The sequence below is a fragment of the Falco rusticolus genome, chromosome 4 (genome assembly GCF_015220075.1).
Source record: "Falco rusticolus isolate bFalRus1 chromosome 4, bFalRus1.pri, whole genome shotgun sequence".
Lineage (NCBI taxonomy): Eukaryota > Metazoa > Chordata > Aves > Falconiformes > Falconidae > Falco > Falco rusticolus.
In genome coordinates this window covers 30,700,893-30,722,800 of record NC_051190.1, presented here as the reverse complement: position 1 = coordinate 30,722,800, position 21,908 = coordinate 30,700,893, and the positions used below count along the sequence as shown (strand labels likewise).

General features: G+C 49.8%; 1 protein-coding gene across 4 annotated transcripts in view; it reads left to right on the top strand.

The window, feature by feature from the left end:
• Positions 1-21,908, top strand: part of ELFN1 (extracellular leucine rich repeat and fibronectin type III domain containing 1) — a 108,969-nt gene that overhangs the window by 52,973 nt on the left and 34,088 nt on the right. For all 4 annotated transcript variants that reach the window (XM_037386659.1, XM_037386655.1, XM_037386657.1 and 1 more), the window contains exon 3: positions 6,636-6,770. The gene's annotated coding sequence lies outside the window, so the exon portion shown is untranslated. The remainder of the gene's footprint in view (positions 1-6,635; positions 6,771-21,908) is intronic.

The following is a 21,908-nucleotide window of genomic DNA, read 5'->3' as shown; positions in this document are numbered from 1 at the left end:
GGTAACAGAAAACATTCATTTTTTTAAGATTTCTTTTGTCCCTCTTTTTTGGGAGAAGACAGTAAGTTTAGATGAATCTAGAAATTTTTTTGGGTTTTTTTGCATATGTGTGTGAATTGCCTAGTTGCCAGAAAAAATGATTTGCCCAGTGCTGTTACAGGTGTCTCTTTGGCTCCCCTGCCAAGACACCTGCCCCCAGTTGCCTGCAGGAGCCCTCGGTGGGGTCCAAGCCAAAGCACTGGATGTATTTCTCTCTGGGACTTCCCTGCTTCGGTCCTCCCTGTGTCAGCTCTGAATGCAGCCTGCCAAGATTCAAGCAAATGTTTAAGAAAAGGTTGAGGTATTCACCAAGCTCAAGCTATTGTACAAGAAATACCCTGAAGCGAAATCAGAGCTATGAAACACCATCACACGGAGTCGCTTCCCCCACCCCGGCAGGCACCATGCCGTACCAGACAAACTCCTCCAGATAGGATCCAGGCAGAGATGTTTGCTTAACACAGCAGCTCTTTGAAAAGGCAAATAAATGGACAGTGAAGCTACACAGACATGTCACTGTGCAGCGATTTCCGTTTAGCATTTATGTTTAGTGCCAGGAAACCCTGACTCATGAATATGAAATCAGAAGGAAAGGAAGAAAGCAGTTGTTCATTATTAGGGCTTCGAACTGGGCATGTGGTGGAAATTAGCATTAAAAAGCACATAGGTTAAAAAGAGAGGGACTGACTCTGACGGTCCAGGAGGCTTGAGGACCCCAGCTCTGCAACCAGGGGACGTGTTTTTGCGGGGCACTCTCTGCTCGCAGGCTTTGCCCATGGGGTGTTACTGCTAGAGAAGAGCCCTGTAGCTCAGGGTTACGCGTGATGAGGCTCTTGCTCGCATAGAGGTGGGGGAAAGCAGATCCTGAATATTCTTGGAATTCCTCCAAATTTACAGTGAGGCAATGGTGAGCAAAGGCAGGGAAGAAGAGCCACTTAATGTCAGAAATAACCAAGAGCAACCTCCAAGGGAAAGGAACAACCTCAGCTAGAAATCCTGAGCTCTCATTTAATTGGGACTCAGTGGGGTCAAAGTGAAGGACCCCACAGCCTGATTCTTCTGCAGGTGGGATGCCTGTCTTTGCCCCACGCCTGCGCTCTGGAGCTGAGAACAGCCTCTGTGAGCCTGGTGCGAGCCTGGCTCCCTTGAAAACAAGCTGGTTTTCTTCCAGCCGTGAAGGTGGGACACCATCCTTCTTTCTGCACCTATTTCCCCTTGCAAAAGATGAGCTTGTTCTGCCTCAAGCCCCCAGTGCCAGGCCTCAGGGAGGGATGTGGGTCAGACGAGCAGATGCTATTGCAGCAAATATTTCTGATGGTACTGGGAAGGAAGAAGCAAGCAGAGACATTGCTGCATGGTGGCAAAGACTTGATTTCCAAAGCAGCTCTTCGCACATAACCCTGGGAGCAGCTCAAGGCAGTAAAGAATTGCGCCATCCCTGCTATTGTCTTGGTCTGAAGCTGCCCAGCTGCGCTGTATGAGCATCCCTCTATTTCCTTGCATCTTGGTAATTCCAGCGCCCTTAAAATATTATGAGAGCTAATCTATCAGCACAGGCCACAGCAGCCCGCAGTAATAACAGACCATTCGGCAGATACCCCAGGCCTGGAGCACACGAGGTGCTGTACCGGTGGCGGCAGGGTATGCTGGGCAGGTGGCTGGATGATGGATGGGGTGCGCAAGTGGTTGTGCATGGAGCTAGGCAGATCTGCCAGGGTGCTCGTCACCCAAGTGTCCCCATGCCCTTGGTGACAACAGCTGGTCATGGCTGTTTTTGCAGCCCCAAGCTTTGCCCCGAGGCCAGGCCATTGGCAGGGCTCTTCCCTGCCCTGTGCTGGCTGTGACTGCTTCAGCAAGTTGTTAGCAAGCAAGGTGTGCTTGACGTGAAAAATTAAAATACCTGCTGTGCTTTTAAATAGTTCAGAGCTAGCCTTGGAGCTGTATGTGTGAGCGATGGCTGCTGTCTTTGGAGGAGGCCTAAGGAAAGAGGAGGGAGGAGGACTGATATCCAGTGGAAAATTAAGGGCTTGATGCTCCTGGCAGGAGGGGGGATGGTGCTGGAAGCTCCTGTAGGGATGTGGGCAGTCCCTACCCCTGAGTGAAGACTGGAGGCTGACACATTTCTCCGTGCTGATGAACGGGCATCTTTCAGTGCAAAACTCTCCAAAGTTTCCTCTCTAGCAAAGGTCTGAGAGGTGGCTGAGCTCAGCACCCTCCCTCCCAGCCGCCCCAGGGCTCTCCTGCTGGTTCAGCTTTCCAGACCTGTGGGATGAGGACATGGGGCAGGGGGACGGGGGCAGCACTGCAGCGCTGGGGACAGCAAATCACTCCACCAGCACAGGCAGCGTGGGGTGCCTCGCCTGAGCATGCACAGGCAGCGGCTGGGGAGGATGTGCTGTCTTTTCCAAAGATGCTTTTTCCCCAAGATATCAATTAGACACTGAAATGAAAACACTTTCTGCATGAACAATTAACAAAGAGTTTCTCGCAGTCTTTTGGCGGCTGGACTCCCTCTGTTCCTGTGATGCTGCTGCTACCCCCAGCTGCCTCTGAGGTTTTATCACAATAGCACTGAAGGGCCCCATCCCCAGCCGCTGAAGAGCTTCATGCGATGGGGGAAGATATCAAACACTACATCGGTGTCAGTGCTGCTGGAGCGTGGAGCTGGGAAGCTGTAAATCATCTCTTCTTGTGAAAAAATGGGTTTCTAGGCAGGGGATGGAGGGAAAAATGACATTCCCCATGAGTTAGTTTCAGATTGAATTAAACAATTGGTTGACTGTAGATATATATTTTTTTTCTATATATATTTTGCCGTGGAGAGCCTGGGCAATTCCAATTTGGGGTCACTGTGCAGTGATTTTTTTCTGTCCATTTTTTTAATTTCAGCCAATGATCCAAAAAATCGGTTATTTTCACAGCTTTGCCATAAATACCTCCAGGGCAGGCAAAAGTGGAGTTTCTAGTAGAGACAGGAAAGAAAGGCTGTCTGGGGACTGGGGCATGGCATGGTGGGGAGGGAAAGGTGTGTGCCGGCAGCTTTGCAGCTGCACGCAAAACTCATCTTGACATTTGGTCCTTTCCCTGGTCTCACGTGGGGAGTGGGAGCTGCCAGCCGCCCCCTTTGCCCACAAAAGACAAGGGCTCCTGAGCTGGAGATGAACAAATTAGTCTTCTTCTCCCCCTATCGCAGAATGCTATCCATCTAAGGATTTCCTTTAATTTAGAGCCGTGTAGAGTTTGAAAAGCCCTTCAAGTTCACTCGGGCTGATGAATTGGTAATTGAGTGTACCTGGATGTCGGTGCCGTCTTTGCCTCTTGCTGCATTTGTATCAGTCCGTGTTTGTTTTCCCGAGCTGTAAATCACTCAGAGCTTGGAGAGGCTTTTATCAAATCCTGCTAGGAGCCAGTCACTTTCCCTTTTACAAACACATTGCTAATGCCACGTGGAACCCACTGGCTTTGCTGCTCATTTAAAAACAACGAGGATGTTATTAAATGGGAAAAAAACCACCCAACACCTTAGCAACGAGGGGAAGGAGGAGGAACAGAATCGCTCCTGTCTCTGGTGCTTGCTCCTTTGGTCTAATATCTGTCCCATTGATCTCCTAATATGCTCTCTTTTGAAAACCTGATTTATTGTCCTGTGCTCACTTATCTCCCTGCGTGTCTCGGCCCGTTAGAGCACACATTGTTCTGGGCTTCATTAGCAGCCAGGCAGGGCAGCTGCTGGCCCTTGGTCCAGCCCCACGCAGGCAGAGTCCCCCTGGCTGGGGTACAGATGGGTGCCCCTTTCTCTGCAGGATCTGGCCCGCCCCAGCCAGTGCAGGACATGGACTGTTAAGCACAAGGTTTAAGGGAGTCAGGCTTTTCATCCTAAGGTCTCCAGGTTCTCCAGCATGTCCTTGGTGTCCACCTTCCCAGTGGCCTCTGAACATACCTGGCCCTCTCCATCAGCTGCAGAGGGGCCACAGCTGACTCTGTTCCCACATTGCCCGTATCCATGGCTGATATTCGGTCCAGTGAATGTGCTCTAACGCTGATAGGTTCGGCAAAAGGGGATTTCAAATGAGAGAAGTAACAGTCATGATTTGCAATTCTTAGAGCTGCTCCGGTCCCTCACCCAATGGAGAAGCTGAAACAGCACCACGTGGCCGGCATAACCCATCAGCGCAGCCTATGTTTGGAATATAGATTGTTTTCAATGAACTGTTACGGTGCTGTTTGCTCAGGGGAAAAAATGGCAAGTTATTTCCATTAACAAAGAAATGTGAGAACTTTGCAATCTGCGTGTGAACATTTCCTGAGCATAAAATGAGGTGAAGTTTGCCAAACCGATTATTCATTACAAATTGTTCATTCAGCTCTAATTGCTTGGGTCTAGCTGTTGTTAGAGGGACTGTGTGATCCTTTGTAATATGCAGTTAAGGTCAGAAAAGTGTCAGTAGAAACAACCTGATGTTAAGTCAAGCTTTTCTTTGGGTGTAATAGTACTATACCTGCTTATCTTAGCAAGAGAAGTAAATGATGCTGCCTGGCTTCTTGTCACTGTGCAGCCCAGATAGCTAATGAAGAGTGAGTTGTGCGTTATTGACTCCCACTTTCCCTGTAGAAGGAATAATTAAATTCACCTGCAGAATCCCCATCTTATCATGCATAGCAACGTGCAACTTCCCTGCATTTTAACTAACTAGATTAGAGATTACGTGTGCCAGGATCACTGATGAGAAAGCACAAACTGGAAAGGATCTGGCTTGGCTTTCAGATCCCAAGTGGTATTTGCAGGACACGCTTAGGAAAAGCATCACTTGTTTTGCTTCTAACCTGACAAACTTTGTCTGGAAACTCAGAGGAACAAGCAACAGGGAGCCCCACTGTCTGACTTTCAACAGCATTTTCTGAAATGGAGCTACACTTTAAAGTCTTGCCAGTTCAGCCTTTCACTTTACAGAATATGTGCCCATCTCTAAAATACCAGGTTATTTTTTCTTACCCCCATAATATTCTCATCTGACATTCGCTCTCCTGGAAATCACCAATCTGATGTTCGCCTACCTGCATTCAAATACCTGTCATTGTTCTTGTGCTACTGTCCTTCTTCCAATTTAGAGATTATATTTCATAACTGACCTCCAACTACCTATTGCCTCCCCGTGACACTTCTCACCCTCGTCTACCTGATTGATTACTCTATTATGCTCTCCGCTCTCCCGATGACGTACAGATTGTCCAGTGTGTCACAGGCTTGCTTTCGTTCTGTAATATTTATTCTTAAGAGTTTTGCAACACCCTCCAGCTGCCATTCTCTCTCCCTGTTCACTGTCCTCTGCTTGCCTCTCTTGTGTATGTCTAGTTTGGAAAAAGGAGAAGAAATCTTTTTCGAAAAAAAATCCTACCTGCTGTGAGTTCACGCATACGCTGGTTTAAAACCACATTTAAGATGCTGTCATTTTCAATGGGGCTCTTTATTTCCTTTGCACCATTTGGAGGTAATAAAATGTCACTGGATCAGACTGTGATCGGTGATACGGCTTGGAAGGCAGCTTTCTCCAGAAAATTTCCTCACCTGCATAAGTCAATGAAACAGCGACAGAGCAGGGAGCAATGTTGTGTTTAAAGATGCGTGTAGGTAGGAGGGTTCTGCCTCCGCTGAGGGAGAGGTCTGGGATGTGTCCTAGATCCATCCATCTCCCTGCACTTGTCACAGGTTGTCCAGCTCTCTGATACTGTTCCAGGCTTGTCTCAGCTCTGTCCATCACTCTGACATTTAATTAACTGCCCTGTTGTCCTGGATCTTGCACTGGATTTGTGTCGTCTTTCTGAAATACCTCTTCAGTCACGTCTGAATATTACCAGCAGGAGGAATAATAAAATTGTTGTCACTACTATTGTTATTATTGTTATTATGTTGATGATAATAAAACAAGACACTGAATATCACAAAGATGAGTACTGTTACGTTCAGTGTCACTTCTTCTTGCTATACTGGTTGTCTTGCATCACAGGTGAGCAGGAGCTTGACAGCAGTGGTAAGCACAGAGAGCCCTGGCCAGCCAGGCATCCCAAAGTAAAAGGAAAACAGAGAGGGGGTTGGAATATATATATAGGACAATAAAATCACACTGAAGATTTAAATCCACATTTATGAGACCAGTCCCCAGGAGTAAGGATGATTATTAAGCTCATTAAAATCTGTCCGTGCTGGGTGACACTCCTCCAGGAGCTCTGCGTTAGTGTCTGTCTGGTACCGCCTGCCCCGTGCGTGCCCAGAGCTATCCATCTTCCCTGCATCTCCTTCAGGCCCCATCTGGCATTTGTCCCATTCTTCTTACTTCAGTCCCAGGTCTCCTTCCAGCATTTCTTATGGTCCCTCCGCTGCTGGCGGGTGGATTTCTTTTCCCTTTTAGTTACTATGCCGAGCAGCTGATCTCATTTGGACCTCCCCTTGGACTTCTTCTCGTTTATGTCTGTCCCTACATCTCTGTGCCTGATCCGTGACTTGAGTAGCTGCACTGTCCCTGGGATGGTTTCACGTTAATCAAGCCGTCCATCTTTCACACCCCCTGATCTCTCATGTGTTCTTTTTTCCCTTGCAGTTCAAATACTGGGCTTGGTGACCACCTTGCGGGATCCTGAATGCTGCGCCCCGTGTGCCTCCCAGCCCCTGCAGACAACTGCTAGGAGACATTCATGACCGTAGCAAGAACCAGCAGTGACACACAGGCACAAAGGTAAGGAGTGACCTTAGCGATTGCATCTCCAGAGTGAGACAAGTAGCTGGTGTGAGACAGCTGGCCACGGGAGAGAGCCAGCAGGGATGGTGTGGATGGAAACTCTCCGGGGAGGGTTTAAGTACCTGGGCATCTTCCCCAGGAGTTGATTGCGAAGGGGAGCCTCATGGCATTCATTTCCAAGAGGGAAGAGGCTGGTGCGGACATGGACAGCGATCCAGGGTTGTGTTTCTCACATTGCTGCTCCTGGGGTGATTTACTGGTGGACCTCTTCTCTAGCACTGGCCAAGTGTGGACCTTCCTGGGGAAGCCCTGAATGGCTGAGCTGGGGCTGCTGCACTCCTGGAAGTGTGGTAGCAGTGAAAGATATCATGGTTATAATTTTTAATTTTATTTTTTTAAGATTGAATTCCCATTCTTCTGTTAAGATTTAGGGAATACCTTCTGTTAAGTTTTAAGGAATATCCCCTGTTAAGGTTTAAGGAATATGGAAAAAATGCTTCTTTTTTTCCCCCCAGATGAGAAGCACAATGTGTGCCTCCACCTCAGCTTCTACAAAATTGTATTTTACAAAGCAGAAAGAGAACATCAGGTTCATGTTGGTGCTGTGACTTAGTTTTCTAAGACCAGAGCTTGCCCTGTGTTTCCTGTTGAAATGGCTAGCTGTGCTGGGCACTCAGGAATTTTCTCCCTCTTTCTCATCTCCACCTTGACATTATGAAAAGGGTTTTCATCAATCCTTCAAAAGAAAGAGATAACTTTTGTATAAAAGTGCACAGTCGACAGGGCTGAGTTTTTTGGGTAGTATATAATTTTTTTTTACACTGTTATTATTTAAAATATGCTTTTTAAGAGGACAAAAGGGAATAGTTTAATGGAAACAAATTTCTATAGCAAAATGTGCAGCTGGATAAAAAAAGATTATTTCTGTTATTGCTTGGGTAGACAGGTGAATTTGGAATTTGAGTACAAAAGGTGTTAAAAAGTGTGCTTAAACTTCTCTTCAGTGTGCTGTTGAGATTGAAAAGAGTAATTTTTGGAGAAAAACTTTTCTCCAAGCCTCCATTTCCAGCATTGTCAAGTCTACCTCAGCGGCCTTTTCCCACAGCTATTATCATGTTTTCACCTTTTCTTCTTCCACCTCATTTGTCCATTTTTGAAGAAAATGTAGTGCTGGTGAAAGGAGTGCAGCTCTGCAGGCTGGCGTTGGTCTGGAAGGGAGGGACAGAGGTGCTGGAGCTACACAGGCATCTCTGGAGGCCAGATGGGACCAAGAGGATACAGTCCTTGATTTGAGGGAGGGAAAGATGGACAGCCTGGCCTGGGGGTAGTCATTTTGAAAGCATCTACAAGTCTACAGCTCTTAAGACCCCCTTTCCAAAGTGACTTTTAACCAATTAGGAACCTAAGCATCATTGAAGATAAGCAGAGCTTAGATGCTCAGGTCCCTCGGGGCAGGCACAAATATCTCAGCAATGCAGACAGATAGATAGACAGTGTTGCCTGTCCTGATGGATCCAGACCCAGAGCTAGGCAATGAATTACAAATATAAGTGCCAAAACAGCAGGCTTGGGACACAAAGGATAAAAGACAGTCGTGTTATTTGAGCTGATAAGCCCTTCGTCTCGAAGACGCTTGCATCAAAGGCTCCTGCAGGGTTTTCACAATTGAGTGTTATACCATCCAGCACTGAGTTACCAAAGATGTAAAATGGGACTTGCAGAGAAAGCTTCATGCCTGCCACAAAGGAGTGGAATAAGAGTTTGTTTTGACAACTATTAGGCTGAATAATTTGGGATTGGTCGCTGTGGACACTGTGAGATATTGCTCCCCACAGAACAAAGATTGCCATTAATGTCTCAGCTCCCTGCCTCCTTCCTCCTTCTTCTCCCCAGCCTCTGCAAGGGCTGGGTCAAATGCTGCCCAGACAGCATGAACAATATTTCCCCTTTCTTTGGTAATTATTGTCCCTTCTATTAATTTCTCAGAAGCCTTTTCACAAGCAAGAGTTATTTTCAAGGGTTACAGGCATTCTTCTCAATGTACATTTTCATGGCTATTCTCCTTGGAAGAGCTGCAGAGCTAATTTACTTTATTAGACTAAATGAAAGGAGCTTATGAAGGTGGCCTGTGCAACATTGTGCAGGGGTCAGGGAGCTAGGGAGGAGAGTCCTCTGAGATTGCTGCTGAATTTCTTGCAGAAGCTGAAAAGTAGGTGTTGCTGTTCAGTTTGGTGCCGTCCTTTACGTTGTGTAGGCTTCCTCTCAAACAGCCAGTGCTGAGATCTTCTGTGTGGTCCCGTCATTGGTCTACCCATGAAGGCTTAAGAGCAGTAACATTTGTAGGGAAGCATAACATCTTTGGATTGGCAAGCCTGGAGCTAGCTGTGCTCGCGGCACTGTCTTGCTCATACAGGCAGCAGATGCCCAGGTGACTCTGGTGAAGGTCCACATGATGGGGAGCCCTGGCCAGCCATCCCTGCTGTGGGCAGGTCGCTGGTTACACCTGACTGTATGAACCCTTCTCCAAGCGGCTTCATGCAATAAGCAGATGACTAAAAATCATCTCCTGGGCAATTCACTTCATTCATCAATTAAACTGTTTGCTGTGAACAGTTTGGCCCCATCCAGCTCCAGGATTTCAGCCTTGTAATTTTGCTGGCAGAGGACAACGGTGCCATGTCCGTGAAATCTGCCTGCCAACTGCTTCCCCTGCTAAGCATTTTCTAGGCTAATGATCCCGAAAACCTTGCCAGCAGCCCCAGCTCTGTCCCTTTCAGGGCAAGCCACTCATTTAAACGTGAGCACCTCTAAATGACTCCATCTGCTAAGTGTCGTTAGTAAAGAAAAGATTATAGCAGGAGTTATTGCCGTGTCCTCAGGTTATAACCCTGTTATAAAATGGGCTGGAAGAACAAGGCGATTGTGAGGAGCCCAGGCTCAAAACCACCTGGGTGACTGTCAGCTTGATTTATTTTCTTGCTTATTTCATAAATTAGAAAATTGGCGAAAGAAATCGTTGCCCACTCTCAGCTGCTTGGTAACCTGCCACATGGCAAGAGATGCTGGCCACAGGGAGACGCAGCTCCTTCCCACCTCCCTGGTCCCTCTCCCCCAGCCACCCCAGCACCGGGGCAGCAGGGCAGGGACATGGGATGGGGGACATCTCCTGTCATGGGACACATCTCCTGTCATCCTCAGCGACCCATCTGGCCCAGCGCTAGCAACCACTAGACTTTCATTTTTCTCTGATACTGTTGATTTTTGAGTAGCAGCACTTTTATAGGTGCCAACAGCGGTACCAGTATTGCTTTTGAATGCTAGCTTTGACCTCAGAACTGTTTTGTTACTTCATTTCACAAATCAGACAAACTAAAGCAAAACAACCCAGTTTGTGGCAGTATCATCAGCCAGGACCTGCTGCCCTTCAGAGATGCTGGTCAATATTTTGGCCTTGTGACTTGTGACCAATCTGCCTTCAGCAGCCACCCCTCTTGCTTATGAACCAGGCTAATTTTTGCCTGTCAGAAGGATGGAGCTTAATGGTCAGATTTGCTTTAAATCACTGGGTAAAATTCCCTGTCTAGGAGGTCAGACTACAGTTACAGTGCCTTCTAACCTAAAAACTCAATGAAATCTTTAGACTACATAACGACATGTCAAAACTGGATCATTTAAGCCATCTTCAGTAAGTTTGGCTGCATCCGATGCTCTTCCATAGTATGAAATGAGGCCACTGTTATACACATAGTATTTGCAGACAAGGAGAAGCTTTCAGCCAGGACGAGTTATTAAGAGACTGCAATGATGCATTTCTCAGCCAGTGTGGAGGAATCCCTGCTGCAAACATGCCGAAACCAGGGGAGAAACAGGGTGGGAACCTCCCAGGGAAAGACACCTCAAAAGTCCCAGCACTGCCGTGCCTGTGCAAGGAGGTAGGGCAATAACTGCCCTGCAGCCCATGGTCAGAGCAGATTTTCTTTGTTCTGCATGCCTCTTCTTCTGCCCATGGGACCTCTGCAGTGCCTGCACAGGGTCCTTGTCACCCTGTCTCCAGCAAGCATTGGGACGCGCGTGTCCCCATGGCTCAGCCTCTTGCCAGGTGTGTGTCCATGTGTGCAAACGCTGCTGGGTGGCACAGGGCGAAGGAGATGGGGCTAATTCCTTCCTGAGACTCGCAGAGAATCGGCTTATAGCCCGAAGCTCTGATTACTCTTAACTTAGCCTGCATGATGGTAACCACATCCTGAAATTACCTGGCTTTTTTCAAAATCCAGGAGCTGGTTTGGACTCACCTGACCAACATGAGCAAATTCCAGCCCTGCTTTCATCCCCAGCGGCTCCAAGGGGTTGTGAGTCAGCACAGACCCAAGGCTGAAGTTGGGGGAAGAGGTTTGAACTCCAAAATGCAGCTGATGGGAAGTGCCTGGGTGTGATGCCCGGTCCCACCTGCCAGACGCGATGAAGCCCAGTGCAGAGCAGCACCGTCATCCCCTTTCCAGCTGCTGCGCTGGAGCTGAGTGCTCCAGCCAGACTCACCTGCTGGGATCCTGGCAGCTAACGTGCCTCTGAAACACTCAGCAAGAGATAGATGCTGTCAAGTAAAACACAGAGTGAGATGTTTGGATGATGGGATCAAACTGTGGATCCCACACATCTGTGGCGTGAGATGTGGCACCACACGCTCCCACCTGCTGCTGCTGTTCCCCATCTCCCACCACTGCCCGCCAAGCCCACCCCGCCTGGAAATTAAAGTGGGGAAATCAAAGTCCTTCTCCCCCGGCTCCTGCTGTGCCTCTCAGCCACTGACATTAACACTGAAATGGCTGACATTAGCTTTGAACGGATTTTAATAACCCCCTTGCGAGCCTGAATTACCCACCCAGCATGAGGTTCCGTGCGCATTTGGAGACCTGGCGATGATCTGGGGGCTGGATCAGCTCCTCAGGCTGTGGATGCAGGGCCAGACCCGCTCCAGGAGCTGCGGTGGCTTCAGCCAATGCAGCCCCTGGCAGGGGACCCTGGCAGCTGCCTGGCTCCTGGAGAGCCGCTGCTCCAGCAACCACCACCTGCAAGCATCCAGCCACCAGCGGGTCTGCAAGGGGCTTGGGAGCTTCCCAGCACTGGGGATGCTGGTGTGGGTGGCCACCTCCATGGGGTGTTTTCCCCGCTGGGGCTGGGTATGGGCTGCTGCAGGGTGGTGGGACCCCCCTGGTGCCATGAAGGAGGGTGGCTCTAGCCCCTATCAGCACGTGGCATGAAATAGCAGCTTGGGTTTAGCAGAGCCCTGTGAATGGAATGCTAAATGAGATCACTCCTGGCCCAGCTGAGACTCCGGACTAGTGTATGAAAATCTAGCAAGAAGATTAAAAGGTGCCCCCAGGCAGATGAGGGTATTTATTTCTTTCTTTGTGGCCGAGATGTGCGTGGCGTGGGAGTCACAGGGACAGTGACCTCCCCTGACCACCTGCACGTGGGCAGTGCCGTGTCCCCATGGGGGCTGATCCTGGCCAGAAAAGCTCCTTCTGGGAAGCCGGCGGACAGGTCCAGTTCCCCCTCCTGCGCTGGGCAAGGGCATCCTGCCCAGGCTGCAGGTTTGGCGTCTTCACTGCCAGCCCTGCAGCTCCTCCACAAAGGGAAAAGCCCACATTTTCCTCCTCTTTTACAAGAGGGAAAGCTAAGAAAGATTGTCAGGTGGTTCGCACTTCTTTTGGAAGATGAAGGGCCTGGAAACACGCTTTAAAGTTACTTTTCCTGAATTAAAGGCCCCAAGATCTGAGTGGGCGATGCAGCCCTCATGGCTGGTCATGAAATCTCAGCACCATTTGGGCGAAGAGTGATGGTTTCTAACTGCCATCGAAATCTGCATGTATTTCCAGTATGGAAACAGGAATATCCACAGGGATATGGGTACCGGGCCACAGCTGGGGTGGGTCAGCAGCTTCTCCAAGTCAGGCTGTGAAATCATCAGGCATTTCAAAGAACCAGGGGCTGCAAACAACCCCTTAAAAAAAAGTCTGTGATAATGATTGAGTTATATTTAAGAGGCTCACTCGTATTAAGTAAATGCAAATAGTTTACATGGAAAATATTTCCCATTAAGCTCATTTCTACATAAAATGCTAACAGATTGAGATTATGACTCTAATGATTATTTTTATTGCTGGTTTGCATTTAAATGGCATAAATTTCCCCCTACTGTTCTCTCTTTGGGTTAAATCAATAAAACCTATTAAGAAGGTTCGTCTTCCTCAAAGATTCCTCCCTGTCTTCTTTCTGTCTCATCTCCACTGGTGCCCTTTTTATCCACCCACCACCAGTGATTTTTCAGAGCTGCCTCCACGATATTGGTGCTGAGGATTTGAAAATCCCCTTTGGCAGAGCAGAGTGAATCCGGTCTTTGCCGAGACGGGGGACTACAGAGGAACTCAAGTGCTCTTTCCTTCCTCAGCTTGGGCCATAATTATCAGGAGATGCGGTTGGAGTCAGCTCTACTCTCAGCTTCCCCTTTGGAGAAGCTATACCTATCTGTATACCTATACCTCCTCAGCTATGGATGCTCTTGTCGTGCTCCTTCAGTGGCTGTGGCTCACCAAGCAGGTGCTGGATTTCTGTTTGGAGAGGATTTATCCTGGTATATACACAATGAAAGCCATTAAGACTCTGACCTTTAAATTGGGCTCCTTCCTGTTCATGTAGGGAGGAGGTGGGTTGAGTGCCCAAATCTTACTCATTTTAATGACAAATCCCTCACATGGAGGCTTGGAAATGCTCGGCTTTAATGCAATTCGCCTCCCTTTGCTGCAGCTTGGCTTTGCTGTGCAGGGGATGTCTCCGCTTCCCCTGCATAGTGACAGACCCTATAGATTTGCTCTGTAACTACTATGCCCAGGTACCGGCATGTATGAATTTATGAGCTTAGGGCAGTGCTAGCACAGGGATCTCCCATGCTCCTTAAATCAGTATCGCTGACCTTTCTTTCCTCCATTACTCTCAGCATCACTTTTTTTCTAGCTTAATTTGCATAGGTTTCATGTTATCCATGTTTTTGCTTTGTCCCTGTTATCCCATTACCCTGGATAATCAAAGTTGGCTGTAATAGAAACAGCAGAAACAATTTGCTTACCCTCCTATTACAAGATATTCCCTCTACTAAGTCTGAATACCTGCAGTTCTGTGGTAATGCTAATTAACTGTGCATACATATAGAAAGTAAAGCAAATGGCACCGGGATCCTTTGGGATAGTAGGGATTAAAGAAAGATAAGATATTATTCTCCTCTTTCTCTGTGCTTCAGTGTCCCTACCCTCAATGGAAATTGCTTTGCACTTTTAGAATAAAATGTAATACGGGGTGGTGGTGGGGAGTCACTGACAATGTAGAGAGGTGGGGTTGGAAGGAGCACATTTCCCTGCTAGTGAACCCACTCTGAAAGTAACGATCTTCCCCAATGTCTTGCTTCTGCAGCTATTCACAGAGTGGAGGGGGGGTAGGATGGGGCAGCTTTTACCCCGTGCTGCTGCCAAGGCCTCGGAGCCTAATGGTGCTGGGCAGGGTTGTACATGGGCGCTGGTTCTTTGGGGTTGCAGCTATCCCCCAGAGCTGGGCTCCAGCATCGTATGGGTGGAAAACCTCCTGTCCGGCCTCAAGGACTGGTTGAAATAGTGGCTGTAAATGTGAATGCCGATTGCAGCACAGGGTACCTGCTGTTGGAAAGTGTCTGTTGTATCCATTAGGATGCTCACGTATCCTTCCCGCATCTTGCGCAGCTGACACAGCAGCAGTTTCAGAGCAGGGGAAAGTCCTGGGGAAAATAAAGAAGATGATAATGAGAGAATGAAAACCATCAGGAGAGGGGAGATGCAGTGGCAGGACAGGTTGCTGGTACTGTCCCAGCCACCCCTCTTCACTTTGCACTGCACAGGGCCATGGGCTTTGGCTCACCACAGCCCATCCATAAGGTTATGTGGGGCAATCTCCCACCATTTGTGTGCAACATCCTCTGAAAGTCTCACATGAGGCTTTCTCCTGAGTATCAGCCAAATGAAGACACTTACGCAGCCAGGCACATGTGGAGGACTGTCAGAGCTCTCCATGCAGAAGAAATCCCACTCAAGTCTACCTGCCAGCTCCTCATCGAGCTTCCCAGCTCCTTTGCCAACAGCATGGACAGACACCCTCGGCACACCTCAGTGGAGCAGCTGGGACTGGCCCTGGAGCCACAAGCACAGACACACTCTGTCCCTGGGTCTGGGTCCCGTGCTACTACCACCCCCTGGGATGAAAGCTCCAAGAGGCTGGTTAGACAGCCCTAGCTCTCCCTCCGCCCCCAGAATTGTGAGGAAGCTGTTATTTATCTGCACTCTGATAATCACTGTACCTTTGATGCAATACTCATGTTTGGGATTTTACCACATCTCTCATCCTCCAGGTCTGTCAAGGAGCTTTACGCAGCCATGACTCAGAGAGAGGCGTCAGTGGAAAGAGTCTGTAGATACAGCCAGCAGCTGTCATGTGGAGGGTATAAATAATGTATACGCACGTATATATGCATGACCTATGAGCTCAGGACCTTTCCTTCCTGAATGGTACCAACTCCTTTAAAGGATCCCTGCATCATGCCATGGCTCTGGCCAAGCCAGAGAGCTCAGATGATTACACAGCTGTCCCCCACAGGTGTCTGAGGTGTATGGGGATGGGGAATAAAAGAGCTGGTAGAGGTGAGGGCTCAGTGCTGCAGGTCCCTCCTTACCTGCTTGGAACTATAACTCCTTCCTTGTCACTGAAACCTTTACTGCTTATCGCTCACCATCATCTCTGTGTGTGGTTTTAAGACTAAGTAACGAAGTGCCTTGCTCCGCTCACAAGCCTTATGGTTGGTAAGATGCTTTGAAACTGTGCCCGTGCTATTTGTGTTTTAAAACAACTCAGGTGCAGGTTGTGGGTACAGGGAGCTGCAAAGGGCTTTGAAGGTGCTTGCGTGTTAGCCAAAGAGATGTGCTGGTGCGGTCAGGGCCCCACTGGCTGCACACCGAGGGGCTGAACGGAGCCGTGCTGTGCCTTGCGCTGCAAAGATGCAGGTGTATCATCCCAGCAGAGAGCTCGGTCCTGAAATACCTGAGACTCAGCAGAAGTGGGGGGGCTCAGGCTGATGTCAGGCCCCAGATCAAGCCTTTTGTCTTCTTGCCAGTCATCTGAGGCATTTTGGTTCTGATCAGGCAGCGTAAGCTTTAATTGTAAGAGTGGGTTTAAAAATGAAAATACATGAGTTTGACTTATAGGAAGGGATGCTTTGGCTTGGAGGTGGGACAGCATATCACTATGGTCAGCTGGGAATTTCTTGTTGATTTTACATAGCTGAGGCAAAGGTTAACTTCCTATTAAATTCACTGAGACCATTCTTAATGATTTGACCCTTAAAATTAAAGATCTGGAGCTAAGCGGCTGGGCTACCAACTCTGCACAGCCTGCGCTGGTGGAGTTCAAGCAGCACGCTGAAATAGCCAGCAGCTTTTAACAATTGCACTCAGTGCTGTTCTGTCTCTTCAACTCCTGACATCATTTGGGAGAAAAAAAAAAGAGAAGGGTTGAATTCACAGGCTTTGTTTCCCTGCAGTTCAAAGGATACGGCAGCCTGGATTTTAATTGGCACCGAGTTCTCCCGACTGGTACCCGGGGCAGTCCTAAGACTTACACCCAGCCAGGCAGGTGGAGCAGCAGCCAAGGGGTGAAGGCTGTTTGAAGCACTGGGTGCCAGTCACCCATCTGCAGGTACTCAGAGGTCTCCTCACCAGTGTAGCACTGATCTGGGGACAGAGGAGTGTTGCTTCGTTTCTGATCATTAATGCAATGGTGTCTTCTCTGGTTTCACTGATCTCTGTGCACAGTCCAGGGGGAGCCACATATTGAGTGGTTTGTGCTGGAGATCACAGCTCAGAGATAATGAAGCTGTTTTCTTACCCTTTGCGTTTCCTGACAGTGCCGCTCAGCCTGGTCTCACGCCTCTGCCCAGCGCTGGGTCTGGACCCGCAGGAGGCAGTGGGAGGCAGATGCTCTGCAAGCTGCCGGCAGCGTGGGCTGTGTGCCTCTATGGAGAGAAGCAGGAATAGCTCAGGCTGTGGTCACCCTCAGCTTAACCCCAACACCTTGCCCAAATGGAAGTCGTCAGCGCTGACATGCAAACCTGCTCTAGTGTGTGAAAAGTGGGAAGCTCCTGGGACCAAGGAGGGGGTGTCAGCGGGGGCTGTGAGCTCCTCCAGCAGCTGTGGGGTCAGTTTTGCTAGGGGAGCCCTGGGAGGTCAGGTCCCAGCCAGTGACAGTCCCCACCATCTGACAAGGGTCACTGGGAGGCTGTGGCGCTGTGCAGTGGTGCATGAAACACAGGCTTGTTTCAAGCGTAGGTGGGGTGGAGAGCAGAGTGACCCACTTCCATAAGCACAGTCATCTACCCCAACGGGGCCTGGGGCTATCGCATCCCTTCTTGGTTGAGATCTGACAACAGCATCTTTCCCAGCTCCCTTTTCCTCTGCCCAGGAGCAGGGAGGCTCTCTGGACAGCAGCTCCAGCTGAAGATTTAATTAATGCTTAGAATGGAGCCCACCTGCTCCTCTGCGAGTTCAGCATCACTCCCACCTTTCTAGTTGCCCACTTTCCCTGACCTTACCTCTTGCTTCCTGAGCTGGATCATGGCTTTGCATCCTGCAGGCTTCCTTGTCCCTCCGTCTTTCCTGTTCATCTGTGATTTGACCTTAGGAGATAGAGGTACCTGCTTTGCCCCAGGAGCCTTTGTCATTGCCACCAGTGCAGTCTCCATAAGTCCTGTGCAAGACAAAAACCTCAGCAGCGCGTTGTCAGCCCGCCTGTCCCAAGGCAAGCTGTAGCTATCAGTCCCAAAAGCCCAGCGGGGTGGATATAGTTATTGCTAGGAAGCTTTATATTTACCACAACCTTTATGACATTACAGCAAATGCATTTCAGAGCCCAAGAAGTGTAAAAATAAACTGCAAGGAAATAAAGACAGCTAATTAGCCAAAGGTTACTGCTGGGCTCTGTGACTGTCAGCTGTTTTGAAGTTCTCCTTCACACAGGGAGATGTGTGTGCAATGCTACTGCTCCTTTGAATAAATGTCTTGGTTTCCAGAGTGGCTTCATACCTGGATGTGACTAAACACATGTGAGGCCTGTCACAGCAAGCCTGGGCAGGATGCTTACGTCCTTTAACTGCACTTCTCCAGCGCTGAAGAGCATCTCATCTCCTGGAGTGGCTGACCAGTGTTGCACGACCTCCCAGCATCTCCTGCGTGGGGTGAGCTGCGAGGTGAGGAGAGGCCAGAGAGCTGCCTTTCCGCACAGTCAGCCCTCTGTCCTGGAGATGCTCCTTCCCCTCTGGCATCCCTGCCCTCTGCACTGCGGTCACAGTGGAGGAGATTGCTGGTCTTCCACCTCTGCCTCGGCTGAGGGCTGCACCGGTCATCCAGGGTTTGGATGGTGCATTGGGGTGCTGCTCCTTGGGGATGAGGAGTGCTGGAGCACATCCCCCAGCACATCACGGTCTCACCCTCTATGTCCATCATTCCTCAGTATCTGATATTTTCCTGAGGACAAGCATCTTGCATAGAGTTGCAGGTACACCAGTCATCACAAGAGGAAGGGGAGCAGGGGTCCTAGCTGGGCTGTGGGCTGAGAGAGGGGCACAACTGCCATGCCAAGAGAGGCTGAGCAGCTCACGACTGAGGCCTGGGTGGACTAATGTGCTGTGTCCAGAGGGGTGTTTTGTTTGTATTTGGGCAGCAGAACCCTGGAGCAGAGAAGGACCCCTGGGACTTTGTCCCTTCAGCGCAGCTGTCCCCCAGCCCTGAGCTGTGGGAGCTTCCTCTTCCCCTGCTCTGAACTGCTCTGCACAGGGACCAGGGAGTTTGGGCACAGTGACCTCACAGGTAACACCAGCATCATCTCTGCTGCTGTCTCCCTTCTCTCTGGTTTTCCTCTTTCCCTTGTTCTGCTTCTTTTGAGCTGCATTTCCCCCCTGGAAAACCCTCATGCAGCTCCTTCTTCCCTCTCTGCAGGTTTCTCCTCTTTCTCCCTTTCCTCCTGCTGCTTCACTCCCCTCCTGCTTGCGGCTTGTGCCGAGTGTCATGTGTTTGCTCGGCATCACTCCTCCTGGAACGTTAATTTGCTGCTCATTTCCTTACAGACTTTACACCACAAGTGCTTTGTGTGCATGTGTGTGTGTGATTCAATTAAACAAAACACAATAAAATCAGGGAAAACAGGGAGAGACACAGACAGACAGCAATTCCCTGCTCTCCGAGGGCTAAGCTTGTCTGCCTGTGAGCTCAGCCCCAGCATGGCTTTCTTGTGTTACCACATGGGTTTGCTTGTAGCAACCCTCTGGATCTCTTGCTTGGGGTTTCCATTCCTCCACCGGGACCCTGGGACAGCAGTTACTTCTGCTCCACTCTCAGGAGCTGAGGCTGTTCCATCAGATGAGATGTGAACCTTGAAGGAGCTGGCTGTTCACTTCAAGTAAGCCCTGAAATGCTGGGGCGTCTCCAAATGCTCAGCCTCCTCCAGTCCTCCTTTCCTTCTGCACGGCTCAGTCCCTGCAGCCTTTGAGAGCCTCCAAGCTTCCCCCTTCCGTCCTCCAAGCCAGCAACTCACCTGCTCCCTGTCCTGCCCTACCCATGTCCGTTGTCACGCTCCTGGCAGCACATTTCCCCCTGCTAGGACCAAGCTTTCTCCTAAATCACGTTTTCTTTGCAGTGCAACCTGAAAAATAGCAGCCGTGCCATGATGGGGTTTGTTTCCTTGGCTGACTGGTGGGCTTCCCTCCTGCTGCCCTGTGCTCCCCTCTTCCATGCTCTGTTTTCTTTTCCCCTCTAATCCATTCACACTGTGAATGTATGCTTTCTTAGCATCCTTTGCTCCCAGTTGTCTCCCTGACAGGTTTCTCATCACTCCCCACGCAACCGGGTGTGGGTATCTCTCTCCTGGAGAGACTGTTTCTGCTCACTTGTCCCCGTCTGCCTCCCTGGCTCTGCAAATTTATTCTGTGAATCCAGCCTCTTCCCACGGGTGAGCCACTTGGCTGTAAATCTGATGGCTAAAATGGGTCAGTGTGAGTGGAAGGAGGTGGTCCCGAGAAGGGCAGAGGGAGATCAGGCACAAGAGGCCACCAATGCCAGATTACAGGGCGGGTGGGAGAGGAGAAGGCGAGGGCGATGTTCTTAAAAAGTGAAGATTGTATGGGTTTTTAAAATGCACATGAAATGTGATTAATGAAATCCTGGCACTCAATTCCCTCTCCTTTGGAAAAAATCCTGACAGCAGAAGTGACCCCCCCACCCCTTCCCAACAGCAGCCCCCGCCATGCGGAGCCTTCCCCGGGATGTGAGGGGTTGCATTGTGCCATCTCCACTGAGTTTAACGTCCCTCTGGTATCCTGGCAGGGGCCTTGGGCTGCTGCAGGGGAATCATGCTGAGGAGGGCAAACTGATTAATGTGCTGGGGCTTGTGCCTGTTCAGCAGGGCAATTGCCCCTTGCTCAGATACCCACCAGCCACCCTCAGGGTGGGCTCCAGGAATGCTGCAGAGGGATGCTCCACGCTTTCAGCCTCTGTCCCTTCCAAGTAACATCAGAGCTCCTTCTTTTGCATCTGGAGGGCTCCTTCTAGTACCAAGGGGCTAGCCTTATCTCTGCCCGATCCAATGCTTATTTAAACGGTGGGAAGAGGCTCCCTATCCTCTGTGTCATGGCAATCCTGGTGGCTGTGAGATAACACTGTCCCTGACTCCTGTCTCTGGTGACTGCATGCCCAGCAGAGGCAGCATGGATGTTACAGCATGCCCCACCTTAGTTTTGGCTCCTGGCTTTCACGGGCCAAGACTGTCCGGTCACTTAGCCCGTTGTGGATCTTCTTGCTGAACAAAGTCAAAAGTCGAGGGCAGCTTTCCTGATGTGCAAGCCCAGGCTTGGAGAAAGGAAGATGTGGAGCAGAGAACCAAGGGACTGTACACCTTCCTCCTGAGCTTGACCAACGCCTTCACATGGGGACCCATGGCCCCCACACTTTTTTCATCATGGACCGCATGCGTCCACAGCACAGGAATAAATTCTGATAACAGTTCTGCAGAATTTCCCGTGCATGCAGCCAATGCACCTGGAGCCATTCCCAGATGTCTCTCCTCATTAATGCCCCCTTAGCAATTTTCTGAGGACCAGCATCCATCCCCAGCATTAAAAACAGTCCCTTCCTCTTTGATTTATGGATATTAATCCATGCCAGCAGGCAAGCGGCATGACATGTGTACATAATATATTCATTATTAAATTGTTTTTGTACCTTTCCTTTCTCCTCCCTCTCCAAGGTTGCACCTTTCTTAGCTGCCTGTATCTTTTGAACTTGCACTCAGAAAGACAGCTTCCCACATGGAGAAGCCAGCAGCACTTGGTAGACTGACCTTACAAGTCCGTGCTTCCTCCCCTGCAGCCACACTCAGACTCTGGCAGCGAGAAGGACCATCTTAGCCCCATCTCCAAGGCATGGCTGCTCCAGCCCTGTGCTCGGGGTAACTGCTGGTGTGACCAGGGCTGTGGGACACTGTCAATCCCACGTCACTTGTTCTGATCATAACACAGGACAGGCCAATTGTATGAGCCTGCTGGCAGCCGTGCCTGAAACGGCGCCCAGGCAGAGATCCAGCACGTGTGAGTTTCTTCTGCAGTCACTCAGATGCTGGCTCTGCATCAGTACTGGGTAATGCTGTCCAGCCCTCGGATTCAGGGACTGAAACCCAGATAAGATAGTGTTAGCTCCACTGGCTCCAGTCTCCCACCGGCTCAAGCCATGCTCCTGGCTCTGGGTTGGTGGCCACCTTTGCACCCTGTTGGTGATTTCCATGGTGCCATGCTGTTCCCAAAGTACGTGGCAGACTGGATTTAGCAGCCAGCACTTGGCTTGTGGGCATTTCACCATACTATGGCCTGGGAAGAGAGGAAATAAAGATCTCAGGACCTTGGCATGGGGCTGCTTTCATTTTCCATTCCCATGTTTGTGCTGTATAAGAACTCAGCCTGCTCTGCACCCCCCGGACAGCCCTTGGACTCCCTGTGGTGCCCAGGATGATGCTCCTGCAGGG